Source organism: Balaenoptera ricei, chromosome 13 (assembly GCF_028023285.1).
Source record: "Balaenoptera ricei isolate mBalRic1 chromosome 13, mBalRic1.hap2, whole genome shotgun sequence".
Lineage (NCBI taxonomy): Eukaryota > Metazoa > Chordata > Mammalia > Artiodactyla > Balaenopteridae > Balaenoptera > Balaenoptera ricei.
Window position 1 is genome coordinate 56,714,688 of NC_082651.1, and position 17,069 is coordinate 56,731,756.

Sequence of the window (17,069 nt, forward strand, 5' to 3'; positions counted from 1 at the left end):
CATCAACGATCTTCTCATTGCTAAATCCACAGGGCCCTTTTCTAGACTTAACCTTGTTGCACTCTAGTGAAACTGTTGAGCATCTCCTTGACACTGTCTCTGCTCTTGGCTTCCAGGGCGCTCCACTTTCCTGGTTTTCCTCCTACCCCTGTGACTATTCTCATTGTTCACAAGCACTTCTTTCTTTGCTGATCCCCTGAAAGTTGATCTTCCTCAAAATCCTAAGCCTGCCCTCTTCTCTTTCCTCCGTGTGCTTTCCTGGTTATCTCACCCACTCCCACATGCCCCCTGCAACTCACAAGGCTCTCTCCTGAGCAAGAGACCCACATATATGGTGGGTTTTTCTTCCCTTTATTTCTTTTTAACTCACTTTGCAAAGCCCCTTACATGCTTTATTTAACTGAATTCTCCTAATAACCTATCAGTAGATCTAGAGGAAGAAGCTGAGCTTGGCTGGGAACAACTAAGAAGTGGTAGAATCAGATTCAAACCTAGGTCTGCTTCTCTTGCTCTCTCCTGAGCAAGAGACCCACATATATGGTGATTACCTCTCGGATGTTCCACAGACACTTCAACCTAAACATGTTCAAAGCTGAATTCATCACTCCTTGGCCTTGAGCCTGCTCCTCATTCTATTTCAGTGAAATAACCACCATCCAACCAGCTGATTACCACCTTACACCTTCCTTCTCCCCACTCACCTATATCCAGTCAATCACCAGGAATCTAGAACCTCCAGAATATATTCATTGCTCTCCTTGCATACTATCATAATGATCTCACAGCTGTATCACTTCAAGTGCCTCCAGACTTCCCTTCCAACAATCCACTATTCACACTGCAGCCAGAGTGAACAGCCCAGAGCCCAAAGCTAATGACGCTCCCTCCTCCAGAAAACCTTCTCTGACCACCATGCACTCCCATGCATGGGTTAGGGATATGTCCTGGGCTAACTATCGCAGACCTGAACACACATACCCAGCTGCCAACTTATTTATGAACATTGCCCTCATGAGTATAAGTTCCTTGAGAAGAGATACATATTATTCACTGTTGGGTCCCCAGTGCCTAGCACAGTATATGACACGCAGTAGACACCTAGGAAATATTTGATGTAAACCATTTTTGTTCCTCTAATCCAGGAATTGTTAACCTAGAGTCCATGTACCCCTTAATAGAATTCAGGAGGGTTTATGTATTTAGATAGTCTAAAAATTACTAAAAATCTTTATTTTTCACTAACTTGTAACAGACTTTAGTATTTCCTGTCATTCAGAACGTAGGCAACAAACTATAGTAGTACCTGTGACCTAGAGATCAATAAAATCACAGATATTTTCATATCATATCACAGTTGTCACAGATCTTTCAAACATCATGTATACTCATCACTACTTTGAAATCATGATAATTATTAGAACTGCTAGACCTTTCAATTGTGTGAGTTAATAAAGAAACACATGTAATACATCACTACATATTAAAAATATTTTTACAATTATATTTCAGAATAGTTAATTTTCTTTGTAATCCTATTTATGTATTTTATTTTATGTACTAGGAAACATTATTCCATGATAGTGGCAGTATAATTTGATATATCCACTTTGGAAAAGTGTATGGCAGTGCCAAGAAAAACTGATCATATATGCACCCCATGCCCCAGAAATACCACTCCTAGGTAGAATTGCATATATATGTTCACTTGTACTAGAATGTTAATAGTAGCTGAAAGAAACTAGAAGCCATCCAAATGCCCATCTACAGTAGAATGGATAAATTATGATATTTCTACACAATGGAAAATATGGAGCTGAGAATAAACATGCAGAAGCACAGATAAATCTCATAACATAATGTTGATTGAAAGTAGCCAGACACAAAAAAATGCATACTGTACCATTCCTTTTAAAAGTACAACATCAGGCAAAACTAAGCTACAGTGTTAAAAGTCAGGATAGAGGTCACCTTCACAGTGGGGATTATGACTGAAAGGGGGTGCTCAGGGGTCTCTGTCATGATGGTAAGGTTCTATTTCTTGATGTGGGTGAGGGTTACAGGTGCATTTGGGTTGTGAGAATTGATCCAGCTGTACACTATGATATGTGCACTTTTCTTTATCTAGATTGTACTTTGGTAAAAGGATAAAGCAGAACAAACAAACCTATTATTCTGAGATGGGATCCACAAGCTTCACAGTCTGTCAAAGGCAATCCCGCCACCCCCGCCCAAAAAAAATCCTATTCTAAGCAGAAATTCCAAAGGGGTTATCTCAAAACAAGCGAAAGTCAACATATACTAGTCATTTATTCATTCAATAAATACTTACTAAGTGTCTTCTGTTGATACATACCAGGCATCATTTGGGGCACTGTAGGCAGGGCAGTGAACAAAAAACTCTGCCCAAGTAGAGCTTATAATCTAGTGAAGAGAGTCAACAAGGCTCAAAATAAAAAAGAGCTAAGGGGAAACATAAAACAGGGATGGGTAATAAGGAGTGTGTTGGGGAAGGGTCTGAATTTTAAAAAGGGTAGTCAGGAAAGGCCTCACTGAGAAGATGACACTGAGCAGGGACCTAATGGAGGGGAGTCATGTGACGTCTGGAAGAAGGAGGAGCCAAAAGGTGGGAAGAGCCAGTGCAAAGGCCCTGGGGCAGAAGAGTGCTTAGGTATTCAAGCAGCAGCTGGGAGGCCAGTGTGTCTGGAGTGGAGCAAGGGATGGGGAGAAAATAGATTAGATCATAGCGGTAACAGGAGACCAAATCCCCAAAGAGTCTTAGAGGCCATTATAAGGACTCTGTCTTTACTCTGAGAGTTCTGAGCAGGAATTAACATGACTTGACTTACATTGCAGCCAGATCAACTGGCTGCTGTGTTGAGAATAAAAAGGGAGGGCAAGGATGGAAGCAGGGAGGAAGCAGTGGGTAAGAGGTCTTGGAAAAAGAGCATGAAACGAGAAGAGAGAAGAGATGCCACAAGAAACACAAACACAGACATACATACAAACACACACAGACACCTTATCACTGTTGTTGCTGTTGCTACTGAACCTTGTGAGAGCAATCTGCAGCTTCATAACTCTTCACTCCTAAATATCTCAGCACATATCTCCTAAGACAAGTACTTTCTCTTAAATAACCGCACAATCAAATTCAGAATTTTAATGTGGACACAATGCTATTACCTGATATATAGTCCCATGTTCAAATTTCACTCACTGTCCCAATACTGTCATTTATAGCAATCCCTACCCACCCAAATCAAGGATCACATATTGCATTTACTTCTGTGTTTTTAGTCTCCTTTAATTTGGAACAGTGTCTTTTGTGAGAATGACATTTTTTTTGCAAAGTACAGGCCAGTTGTGGTGTAGACTGTCCCTCAATTTGTATTCATCTGTTTCCTCATGATTAGCTTCAGGTCATGCATTTTTGGCAGGAAAATATGATAAGCGATGTTGAGGAGCCCCTTTGTGTAAAAGGTGGGCCTAGGGGGAGGAGACAGAGGTCAGTCAGGGAGGCAGGAGGCTACAGAGGCTACAATCTCAAGGAGAGAAAAAGGAGGATATTGAGTAAAAGGTGATCAACTCTACCCAGTGCAGTGAAGAGGTTATGCAGGGGGCGGCCCCATTTAGCACTGGAGGTCACGGGAGTTGCTCCAGAGAATGACTCCAGTGGCTGGTGGAAGTAGAAACCAGTTCATTATGTTGAAGAGTGATCAAAAGATTAAAAAAAGGAGGCAGTAAATGGCAACAACTCAGAATCTCAACACTTTGATTTAGAAAGGAGTTCAGAAGGATCTTCAAGATCATGTAGTGAGTCAGCCTGCTCATTTGTAGAGGAGGAAACTGAGGTCCATGTTAAGTCCCAGGCCCAAAGTCACACGTCTGGTTAGAGACAGAGCCAGAGCAGTGTTAAATTCCATGGGACCCAATCCCCTCGTACAATGCCTTGCTCCCTTTCTAAGAAGTCTGGCATTAAAGGAAAAGAGTGTGGAGAAGAATCACAAAGAAAAGGTTAATATAAGTGAAGTAGAAATCCTATGCCTTCAGTGATCTTCCTAAAATGTAAATTGGCCTTGTCTCATTCTGTTTAAATCCTCTCCCTGGTCCCTGTAAGTTGTGGGGTGAGCTGTAAATCCAGCCCACTTCTCCAGCTTCTTCTCCCACAATATATTCCTCACTCTAGCAACACTCAACTCCTCTCCCTTCAGGAGACCCTTTGCACAAACTGTTCCCTCCCTGGTGTTCCCTCCTTTCCCTATTCCCTTTCCACTTGCCTGCCAAATTGCTCTTCATCCTTCAAAAACCACTTTCTCCAGGAGGCCTGCCTTTGAACACCTACTTCTCTCCCTTTGGGTGAAACTCTTCTGGGCCAGAAAGGACTTAAATTTATTTAGAGTTGACAGGTGTTACCTTACAATCTCTGCAGACATCCCCCCTACAAATGTTCCATCATATTGTCAAAAGGTGCTTAAAAGACCCTGGTGTTTCCTAAATCTAAAGGGATACAAATTAAGATTTTCCTTATAATACAGTCAAAAAATCTTAAGTCATTCAAAAGGAATGTTTCACTGTGATCCATGGATATATTTCAATGGATCCATGGATATATGTTTTCAATGGTTATATTTCCATTTAGACCAGGAGAGTCATAGAAGGAGGAAGCCACACAGAATTTGGTATCTGACTTAAGAGCAATGAAGTAATTGGTAACTGCTGCCATTCAAATATTTTTTTGAAAAGATGATTCTTAATCCTGCCTCTAAGTGCCAACTGAGAATATATTTTCAGGATTTTCTCCTTACCAAGTATGTACAGAATGAGTTCTATAGAACTCTCATCCCCATTTCATACCTTGCTCCTTCCAAATAATTTGAGATATAAAGAACTAACAACAAATAACAATACATTGAGCACTTACTATGTCCACGACAGGTGTTAGGCAGGGGACACATGGATCACGGATCAGGTGGAGAGATAGGTAAGTCAATAAATGCAAAACAATGAATGCAATGACTCCAGCAGGGAGGTCCTTGCATGGTGGCCTGGACGCACAGAGAAAGAAGGGCCTAAATAGTCTTGAGCTGTCAAGGTAAGGCTTCAGGGGAGATGACACTGCACTGAGATTGAAGGAGGAAAAAGACTGTATAAGTGGACAAGTGAGGGGTCATTTCAGGCAGTCAAAATGGCACGTGCAAGATGTAGAAAACAAACTTATGGTCATCAGGGGGAGAAAGGGGGAGGAGGGATAAATTGGAAGATTGGGATTGGCATATATACACTACTATATATAAAATAGATAACTAATAAGGATCTACTGTATAACACAGGGAACTCTACTCAATACTCTGTAATGGCCTACATGGGAAAAGGGTCTAAAAAAGAGTGGATATATGGATATGTCTAACTGATTCACTTTGCTGTACTGCAGAAACTAATACAACATTGTGAATCAACTATACTCCAATAAAAATTATTTTTCAAATTGGCATGTGCGAGGATGAGGATACACAAAATAGGATGCTGGGTCCAGGGAACTGCAAGGAGTTTGATGTGGCTGGAGGATGTTAGGATGGGGAGGGACATCAAGCTGGAGGAAGAGAGAGGGACCAGATCATAATAGCCCTAGGAGACCACGCTGAAGGAGCATGGATAAGCTTGAACCTTATCCTGCTGGTAATGGGGAACCGTAGGTAGATTTTAAGTCTGGCTTGAGGAAGATTCTTTTTCAATGTCTGTAAGATGGCCAAGCTCACTAAATCATCCAGGGTTCACTCATGCAACTTTTTCACTCATTGCCAAGGCTGGTGTTCAGCAGGTATGCACCAGTATCTGTGCCAGCTAAAGTATGGAAATAGTTCTTCACCAGCTGGTAAACAGCTGCTGCCCCAAGTCTCACCTCCCTCACCTGGGCAGCCTGCACCAGCTCCAGGAAGCCTCCTGTGCATGCCATCAGGCCATTTGTCTGGTGCCTGCTACCATCAGCCCCTATTCCCATATGCTCCCCTCCGCCACCACCCCTACCACCAGACCCCAGCAGGAGAGGGAACACTCTTAGTAGGAGCACTGGCACCCCAGTAGGCAAACGCTTGATGTCCACCTAGCCCTCCAAGGCTGTGGTTAGCAGCCATTGGCCAGCATTTCCCAGGGACTCCCTCGCATGGCCTCTTATGAGAACTGAAAATTCCATGATGAATTGTATCACCAGTATTTTGTGGGGTTTTTTTGTTTTTGTTTTTTAATAAATTTATTTATTTATTTTATTTTTGGCTGCGTTGGGTCTTCATTGCTGTGTGCGGGCTTTCTCTAGTTGCGGCGAGCGGGGGCTACTCTTGTTGTGGTGCGTGGGCTTCTCATTGCAGTGGCTTCTCTTGTTGCGGAGCACGGGCTCTAGGTGCATGGGCTTCAGTAGTTGTGGCACACGGGCTCAGTAGTTGTTGCTTGCAGGCTCTAGAGCGCAGGCTCAGTAGTTGTGGTGCACGGACTTAGCTGCTCCACAGCATGTGGGATCTTCCTGGACCAGGGATCGACCCATGTTCACTGCATTGGTAGGCAGATTCTTAACCACTGCACCACCAGGGAAGTCCCCAGTATTTTGTTTTTAAAACCTCTTAATATCTCTTTCCTGACCTCTTCTTGCCCTCAACTCAGTATTTCTCATCATTGTCCTGCTCTGTTCTGTCCATCAAAAAACCATTTGCCACCTCCTCTTCTAATCCACCTCCTATAGTAGAGCTGCCATTCATTCTTCCTCAGTCCTTATCTCCCTTATTAGACAATCTTCCTTAAAGGGGCAGCCCTTTGAAACCTAGTCCCACCCTCCAGGCTACAGATGATGGAACTGGTGGACATCCTGACCCTGCTGACCCTGCTAGGCCAATTAGATTCTATTTCCTGGAAATCTGGAATTAAGACTCATAAGACCTAATCAATTGGGTTTTTTGGGGGTTTTTTTTTGGAGTATAATTGCTTTACAATGTCGTGTTAGTTTCTGCTGTACAACGAAGTGAATCACTATATGCATACATATATCCCCTCCCTCTTGGACCTCCCTCCCATCCCGCCCATCCCGCCCATCTAGGTCATCACAGAGCACAGAGCTGAGCTCCCTGTGCTATATCGCAGAGTCCCACTAACTATCTATTTTACACATGGTAGTGTATTTATGTCAAACCTAATCTCCCAATTCATCCCACCCTCCCCTTCCCCCACTGTGTCCAATCAATTGGTTTTGTAGGATCAAGCTGGGTAGTCACGTACAGTGAGGGGGTCAAGATGGCTTTTTTATTTTTTTGGTGGCTATGTGCAAAATGGATCATCAAGTTAAGAAGCCCGTCTGCAGTAGGAGGAAATCAAAGCATATTTTATCCAGAGAGAAGCAGAGATGTGAATCCCTGTGATGATGGGAACACTTACAAGAGAAAGAAATAGGAAAAGAGTAGCCGCTTGATAACTGTGCAGTGTCTGAGAGGCCAGCCACACTCCCTGTAATTGAGTTCCCAAAGGTTCTCTTGTCATCTTATGATCCCCTCCTTGTGTTTCTCTGAGAAAATTTCAGTTTCTTGCAACTAATAATCTCTTACTTAGAAGGCATCCTGTCATTGGTAGAACTTGCTTTATTCTTACCCATGAAATCAATTCATAACGAACACAGAAAAAAAATTTAATGACATTATTAAACAGGAGTTAAACTAAACAAAAATCCTCATGTCTTAAAATAATTCTGAATAACCTTAGAATAATTCTCTGGCCAGCCTATTGATGTACTACCAGTCCAAAGAAAGCTTCTTTCCTCTCAGGGAGGTAGAGCTGGCCTGCCACTCCCCTCCTTCATGCTGATAGGAAAAGGAATGGTGGAGAATTAGTGGGCAATCCTAGAATCCTTCAACTTCTAGGTTGAGGCCATCCAGGTGTCTGCCTCCCATTGAGGGAAGAAAGGAGTAAACTGATAAAGAGGTCAAGGGGTACCCTCTCTGACTACTCTCTTTGCTTTCCAGACCACCTCCAACCCCTCAGCTGTCTCAGTAGGTCTGTCTCCAGCAGCAAGACTGAAGACTACAAGTTCATTTTCAAAAACCAAGAATCTCTGGAAGTAAACAAAGCCAATGTATAGACTGTTGCTGGTCCTTAAACCAGCAGTTGCTAAAAAAAAGGTCATGAAGAACCTAGGGGCAGGACAGGAATAAAGACGCAGACCTACTAGAGAATGGACTTGAGGACACGGGGAGGGGGAAGGGTAAGCTGGGACAAAGTGAGAGAGTGGCATGGACATATATACACTACCAAATGTAAAATAGATAGCTAGTGGGAAGCAGCCACATAGCACAGGGAGATCAGCTCGGTGCTTTGTGACAATCTAGAGTGGCGGGGTAGGGATGCTGGGAGGGAGGGAGATGCAAGAGGGAAGAGATATGGGAACATATGTATATGTATAGCTGATTCACTTTGTTATAAAGCAGAAACTAACACACCATTGTAAAACAATTATACTCCAATAAAGATGTTAAAACAAAAATCTATATATCTTTCATAGGATATAATGGCATCTTTACAAACACAGAATGGTAACCAAAGCCTCAAATTTCTATTAGTTCTAGGTTAATCTTTTTAATGATTGTTTCTGGGTCCCCAAACGTTCAGTATCTTCTGTGTGCAAGGAATGGGCTGCCTGGTAGGGCAATTCAAAGGCTATAGACATCTAAGACAATTTAACGGGAAAAGAAAAGTCTTTTCAACAAACGGTGTTGTGACCACTGGATATCCACATGCAAAAAAATGAAGTTGGACCCCCTATCTCACGCTCAAAATGTATTATCTGCCTAAATGTCAAAGCTAAAACTATAAAACTTTCAGAAGAAAACACAGAAATAAATCTTCATGACCTTGGATTAGGTGATGGTTTCTTAGATATAACACTAAAAGTGTAAGTGACAAAAGAAAAAGATAAGTAAATTTGACATCATCAAAATTTTAAACTTTTGTGCTTCAAAGGACACCATCAAGAAAGTGAAAAGATAACTTACTGAATGGGAGAAAATGCTTGCAAATAATATATCAGATGAGGGACTTATATTCAGAATATATAAAGAACTCTTACAACAATAAGAAGACAAGCCAATTAAAAATGGGAAAAGGATATGAATAGACTTTTTCTCCAAAGAATATACAAATGGCCAAAAAAATTATGAAACAGTGATCAGTATTATTAGTTGTTAGGGAATGAAAATTAAAACCACAATGAGATACCACTTCTCACCCACAGGATGGCTATAGTCAAAAAGACAATAACAAGTGTCAGTAAGGATGTAGTGGAATTGGAACTCTCATACATTGCTGATGAAATTGTTTGGAAAACAATTTGGCAGTACTTCAAAAAGTTACACATAGAGTTACTATAAGACACAGCAATTCCACTCCTAGGTATATACTCAAGAGACTAGAAACCATATGTCTACACAAAGGCTGTGGCATACTCATCTGCTGCTCACAGGGGTACCCTAGCCATCTCCTTAACTTGTTCCAACCAGTTCCTGCTTGGTTCTTTCTGGAGAAGAAAGAACACTGGGCTAGGGGGAACTTCAAGATGGCAGAGGAGTAAGACATGGAGATCACCTTCCTCCCCACAAATACATCAAACAAACATGTACATGTAGAACAACTCCTACAGAACACCTACTGAACACTGGCAGAAGACCTCAGACTTCCCAAAAGGCAAGGAACTCCCCACGTACCTGGGTAGGGCAAAAGAAAAACAGAGACAAAAGAATAGGGACAGTACCTGCACCTCAGGGAGGGAGCTGTGAAGGAGGAAACGTTTCCATACACTAGGAAGCCCCTCCACTGGCAGAGATGGGGGGTGGCGGGGAGGAAGCTTCGGAGCCATGGAGGAGAGCGCAGCAACAGGGGTGCAGAGGGCAAAGCAGAGAGATTCCCGCACAGAGGATCAGTGCTGACCAGCACTCACCAGCCTGAGAGGCTTGTCTGCTCACCCGCCAGGGCGGGCGGGGGATAGGAGCTGAGGCTCCGGCTTCAGAGGTCAGATCCCAGGGAGAGGACTAGGGTTGGCTGTGTGAACACATCCTGAAGGGGACTAGTGCGCCACAGCTAGCTGGGAGGGAGTCCGGGAAAAAGTCTGGACCTGCCTAAGAGGGAAGACACCATTGTTTTGGGGTGCGCGAGGAAAGGGGATTCAGAGCACCGTCTAAACGAGCTCCAGAGACAGGCGCGAGCTGTGGCTATCAGCGCAGACACCAGAGACGGGCATGAAACACTAAGGATGCTGCTGCAGCCACCAAGAAACCTGTGTGCAAGCACAGGTCACTATCCACACCTCCCCTCCCGGGAGCCTGTGCAGCCCACCACTGCCAGGGTCCCGCGATCCAGGAACAACTTCCCTGGGAGATCACACGGTGCGCCTCAGGCTGTTGCAATGTCATGCTGGCCTCTGCTGCCGCAGGCTCACCCCACATTCCATACCCCTCCCTCCCCCTGGTCTGAGTGAGCCAGAGCCCCCTAATCAGCTGCTCCTTTAACCCTGTCCTGTCTGGGTGGGAACAGATGCCCTCAGGCGACCTACACGCAGAGGTAGGGCCAAATCCAAAGCTGAACCCCAGGAGCTGTGCGAACAAAGAAGAGAAAGGGAAATCTCTCCCAGCAGCCTCAGGAGCAGAGGATTAAATCTCCACAATCAACTTGATGTACCCTGCATCTGTGGAATACCTGAATAGACAACGAATCATCCCAAAATTGAGGCAGTGGACTTCGGGAGCAACTGTAGACATGGGGTTTCCTTCCTGCATCTAATTTGTTTCTGGTTTTATGTTTATCTTAGTTTAGAATTTAGAGCTTATTATCATTGGTAGATTTGTTTAACTGATTTGGTTGCTCTCTTTTTTTTTATGTATATATTTTTTTCATTTTCTCTTTTTTGAGTGTGTATGTGTATACTTCTTTGTGTGACTTTGTCTGTATGGCTTTGCTTTTACCATTTGTCCTAGGGTTCTGTCTGTCCGTTTTTTTGTTGTCATTTTTGTATAGTTTTTAGCACTTGTTATCATTGGTGGATTTGTTTTTTGGTTTGGTTGCTCTCTTCTTTTCTTTCTTTATTACGTTTTAAACTTTTTTATTAAAAAAAATTTTTTTTTATTTTAATAACTTTATTTACTTATTTTTCTTTCTTTCTTTCTTTCTTTTCTCCTTTTCTTCTGAGCAGTGTGGCTGACAGGGTCTTGGTGCTCCAGCTGGGTGTCAGGCCTGAGCCTCTGAGGTAGGAGAGCCGAGTTCAGAACATTGGTCCTCCAGACACCTCCCGGCCCCATGTAATATCAAACAGTGAAAGCTCTCCCAGAGATCTCCATCTCAATGCTAAGACCCAGCTCCACTCAACGACCAGCAAGCTACAGTGCTGGACATCCTATGCCAAACAACTAACAAGACAGGAACACAACCCCATCCATGAGCAGAGAGGCTACCTAAAATCATAATAAGGTCACAGACACCCCAAAACACACCAACGGACTCGGTCCTGCCCAAGAGAAAGATAAGATCCAGCCTCATCTACCAGAGCACAGGCACCAGTCCCCTACACCAGGAAGCCTACACAACCCACTGAATCAACCTTACCCACTGCGGGCAGACACCAAAAACAATGGGAAGTATAAACTTGGAGACTGTGAAAAGGAGACCCCAAACACAGTAAGTTAACCAAAATGAGAAGACAGAGAAATATGCAGCAGATGAAGGAACAAGGTAAAAACCCACCAGACCAAACAAATGAAGAGGAAATAGGCAGTCTACCTGAAAAAGAATTCAGAGTAATGATAGCAAAGATGATCCAAAATCTTGGAAATAGAATGGAAAAAATACAAGAAACGTTTAACAAGGACCTAAAAGAACTAAAGAGCAAACAAACAATGATGAACAACATAATAAATGAAATTTAAAACTCTCCAGAGATAATCAATAGCAGAATAACTAAGTCAGAAGAAAGGATAAGTGACCTGGAAGATAAAATAGTGGAAATAACTACCGCAGAGCAGAATAAAGAAAAAAGAATGAAAAGAATTGGGACAGTCTCAGAGACCTTTGGGAGAACATTAACTGCACCAACATTCAAATTATAGGGGTCCCAGAAGAAGAAGAGAAAAAAAACGGTCTGAGAAAATAGTTGAAGAGATTATAGTTGAAAATTTCCTTAATATGGGAAAGGAAATAGTCAATCAAGTCCAGGAAGAACAGACAGTCTCATACAGGATAAATCCAAGGAGAAACACGCCAAGACACATATTAATCAAACTATCAAAAATTAAATACAAACAAGAAATATTAAAAGCAGCAAGGGAAAAGCAACAGATAACATACAAGGGAATCCCCATAAGGTTAACAGCTGATCTTTCAGCAGAAACTCTGCAAGCCAGAAGCGAGTGGCAGGACATATTTAAAGTGATGAAAGGGAAAAACCTACAAACAAGATTACTCTACACAGCAAGGATCTCATTCAGATTCGATGGAGAAATTAAAAACCTTTACAGACAAGCAAAAGCTAAGAGAATTCAGCACCAAGAAACCAGCTTTACAACAAATGGTAAAGGAACCTCTCTAGGCAGGAAAAACAGAGAAGAATAAGACCTACAATAACAAACCCAAAACAATTAAGAAAATGGTAATAGGAACATATACATCGATAACTACCTTAAATGTAAATGGATTAAATGCTCCAACCAAAAGACACAGGCTTGCTGAATGGATACAAAAACAAGACCCACATATATGCTGTCTACAAGAGACCCACTTCAGACCTAGGGACACCTACACACTGAAACTGAGGAGATGGAAAAAGATATTCCATGCAACTGGAAATCAAAAGAAAGCTGGAGTAGCAGTTCTCATATCAGACAAAATAGACTTTAAAATAAAGACTATTACAAGAGACAAAGAAGAACACTACATAATGATCAAGGGATCAATCCAAGAAGAACATATAACAATTGTAAATATTTATGCACCCAACATAGGAGAACCTCAATACATAAGGCTAATGCTAACAGCCATAAAAAGGGAAATCGACAGTAACACAATCATAGTAGGGGACTTTAACACCCCATTTTCATCAATGGACATATCATTCAAAATGAAAATAAATAAGGAAACACAAGCTTTAAATGACACATTAAACAAAATGGATTTAATTGATATTTACAGGACATTCCATCCAAAAACAATAGAATACACTTTCTTCTCAAGTGCTCATGGAACATGCTCCAGGACAGATCATATCCTGGGTCACAAATCAAGCCTCAGTAAATTTAAGAAATTGAAATCATATCAAATATCTTTTCCGACCACAACGCTATGAGACTAGATATCAATTACAGGAAAAAATCTGTAAAAAATACAAGCACATGGAGGCTAAACAATACACTACTAAATAACCAAGAGATCATGGAAGAAATCAAAGAGGAAATAAAAAAATACCTAGAAACAAATGACAATGAAAACACGACGACCCAAAACTTATGGGATGCAGCAAAAGCAGTTCTAAGAGGGAAGTTTATAGTAATACAATTCTACCTCAAGAAACAAGAAACATGTCAAATAAACAACCTAACCTTACACCTAAAGCAATTAGAGAAAGAAGAACAAAAAAACCCCAAAGTTAGCAGAAGGAAAGAAATCATAAAGATCAGATCAGAAATAAGTGAAAAAGAAATGAAGGAAACAATAGCAAAGATCAATAAAACTAAAAGCTGGCTCTTTGAGAAGATAAACAAAATTGATAAACCATTAGCCAGACTCATCAAGAATAAAAGGGAGAAGACTCAAATCAATAGAATTAGAAATGAAAAAATAGTAACAACTGACACAGCAGAAATACAAAGGATCATGAGAGATTACTACAAGCAACTATATGCCAATGAAATGGACAACCTGGAAGAAATGGACAAATTCTTAGAAAAGCACAACCTTCTGAGACTGAACCAGGAAGAAATAGAAAATATGAACAGACCAATCACAAGCACTGAAATTAAAACTGTGATTAAAAATCTTCGAACAAACAAAAGCCCCAGACCAGATGGCTTCACAGGCAAATTCTATCATTTAGAGAAGAGCTAACACCTATCCTTCTCAAACTCTTCTAAAATATAGCAGAGAGAGGAATACTCCCAAACTCATTCTATGAGGCCACCACCACCCTGATACCAAAACCAGACAAAGATGTCACAAAAAAAGAAAACTACAGGCCAATATCACTGATGAACATAGATGCAAAAATCCTCAACAAAATACTAGCAAATAGAATCCAACAGCACATTACAAGGATCATACACCATGATCAAGTTGGGTTTACCCCAGGAATGCAAGGATTCTTCAATATACACAAATCAATCAATGTGATACACCATATTATCAAATTGAAGGATAAAAACCATATGATAATCTCAATAGATGCAGAAAAAGCTTTCGACGATATTCAACATCCATTTATGATAAAAACTCTCCAGAAAGTAAGCATAGAAGGAACTTACCTCAACATAATAAGGTAAGCCATACATGGTTTGCCATATATGACAAACCCACAGCCAACATCGTTCTCAATGGTGAAAAACTGAAACAATTCCCACTAAGATTAGGAACAAGACAAGGTTGCCCACTCTCATCACTATTATTCAACATAGTTTTGGAAGTTTTAGCCACAGCAATCAGAGAAGAAAAAGAAATAAAAGGAATCCAGATAGGAAAGGAAGAAGTAAAGCTGTCACTGTTTGCAGATGACATGATACTATACATAGAGAACCCTAAAGAAGCTACCAGAAAACTACTAGAGCTAATCAATGAATTTGGTAAAGTAGCAGGATACAAAATTAATGCACAGAAATTTCTCACGTTCCTATACACTAATGATGAAAAATCTGACAGAGAAATTAAGAAAACATTCCCATTTACCATTGCAACAAAAAGAATAAAATACCTAGGAAAACACCTACCTGACAAAAGACATGTATGCAGAAAACTATAAGACACTGATGAAAGAAATTAAAGATGATGCAAACAGATGGAGAGATATACCTTGTTCTTGGATTGGAAGAATCAACATTGTGAAAATGACTATACTACCCAAAGCAATCTACAGATTCAATGCAATCCCTATCAAACTACCAATGGCATTTTGCAGAGAACTCGAACAAAAAGTTTCACAATTTGTATGGAAACACAAAAGACCCCAAATAGTCAAAAGAATCTTGAGAAAGAAAAACGGAGTTGGAGGAATCAGGCTCCCTGACTTAAGACTATACTACAAAGATACAGTAATCAAGACAGTATGGTACTGGCACATAAACAGAAATATAGATCAATGGAACAGGATAGAAAGCCCAGAGACAAACCCACGTACATATGGTCACCTTATCTTTGATAAAGGATGCAAGAATATACAATGGAGAAATGACAGCCTCTTCAATAAGTGGTGCTGGGAAAATTGGACAGCTACATGTAAAAGAATGAAATTAGAACACTCCCTAACACCATACACAAAAATAAACTGAAAATGGATTAAAGACCTAAATGTAAGGCCAGACACTATCAAACTCTTAGAGGAAAACATAGTCAGAACACTCTTTGACATAAATCACAGCAAGATCCTTTTTGAACCACCTCATAGAGGAAGGGAAATAAAAACAAAAATAACTAATGGGACCTAATGAAACTTAAAAGCTTTTGCACAGCAAAGGAAACCATAAAGAAGATGAAAAGACAACCCTCAGAATGGGAGAAAATATCTGCAAGTGAAGCAACTGACGAAGGATTAATCTCCAAAATATACAAGCAGCTCGTGCAGCTCAATATCAAAAAAACAAACAACCCAATCCAAAAATGGGCAGAAGACCTCAATCGACATTTCTCCAAAGAAAATATACAGATTGCCAACAAACACATGAAAGGATGCTCAACATCACTAATCGTTAGAGAAATGCAAATCAAAACTACAATGAGGTATCACCCAATACCAATCAGAATGGCCACCATCAAAAAATGTACAAATGCTGGAGAGGGTGTGGAGAAAAGAGAACCCTCTTGCACAGTTGGTGGGAATGTAAATTGATACAGCCACTATGGAGAACAGTATGCAGGTTCCTTAAAAAACTAAAAATAGAACTACCATACAACCCAGCAATCCCACTACGGGGCATGTACCCTGAAAAAACCGTAATTCAAAAAGAGTCATGTACCACAATGTTCAGTGCAGCTCTATTTACAATAGCCAGGACATGGAAGCAACCTAAGTGTCCACTGACAGATGAATGGATCATGAGGATGTGGCACATATAGAAAATGGATTATTACTCAGACATAAAAAGAAACGAAACTGAGTTATTTGTAGTGAGGTGGATGGACCTAGAGACTGTCATACAGAGTGAAGTAAGTCAGAAAGAGAAAAACAAATACTGTATGCTAACACATATATATGGAATCTAAAAAAAAAGGTTCTGAAGAACCTAGGGCCAGGACAGGAATAAAGACGCAGACATAGAGAATGGACTTGAGGACATGATGGGGTCGGGGGAAGGGTAAGGTGGGACGAAGTGAGAGAGTGGCATGGACATATATACACTACCAAATGTAAAATAGATAGCTAGTGGGAAGCAGCCGCATAGCAGAGGGAGATCAGCACGGTGCTTTGTGTGCACCTAGAGGGGTGGGCTAGGGAGTGCAGGAGGGAGACACAAGAGGAGGGTATATGGGGATATATGCATATGTATAGCTAATTCACTTTTTTATACAGCAGAAATTAGCACTCCACTGTAAAGCAATTATACTCCAATAAAGATGTTAAAAAAAAAAAAAAGAACACTGGGCTAGGTGCCAACTTAATGAAAAAATTGATTCTGTTAATTTAAGAATTTAATGCGTCATATATACATATATTATTAAAAGTCTATTTCACAAGATGGCAACATCTTTTGGGTTGAAAAAAAAAAAAAACACTGGTCTACTGAGATCTGAAACATACAAATGAGGATCTGAACATCTTGCTGCAGAGTAGACCAGCAGCATCAGCATCACCTGGGAGC

The 17,069-nt window shown here is 41.0% G+C and overlaps 1 protein-coding gene across 2 annotated transcripts in view; it reads right to left on the bottom strand.

Moving 5' to 3' along the window:
• Positions 1 to 17,069, bottom strand: part of EML6 (EMAP like 6) — a 311,591-nt gene that overhangs the window by 287,264 nt on the left and 7,258 nt on the right. The window lies entirely within an intron of this gene.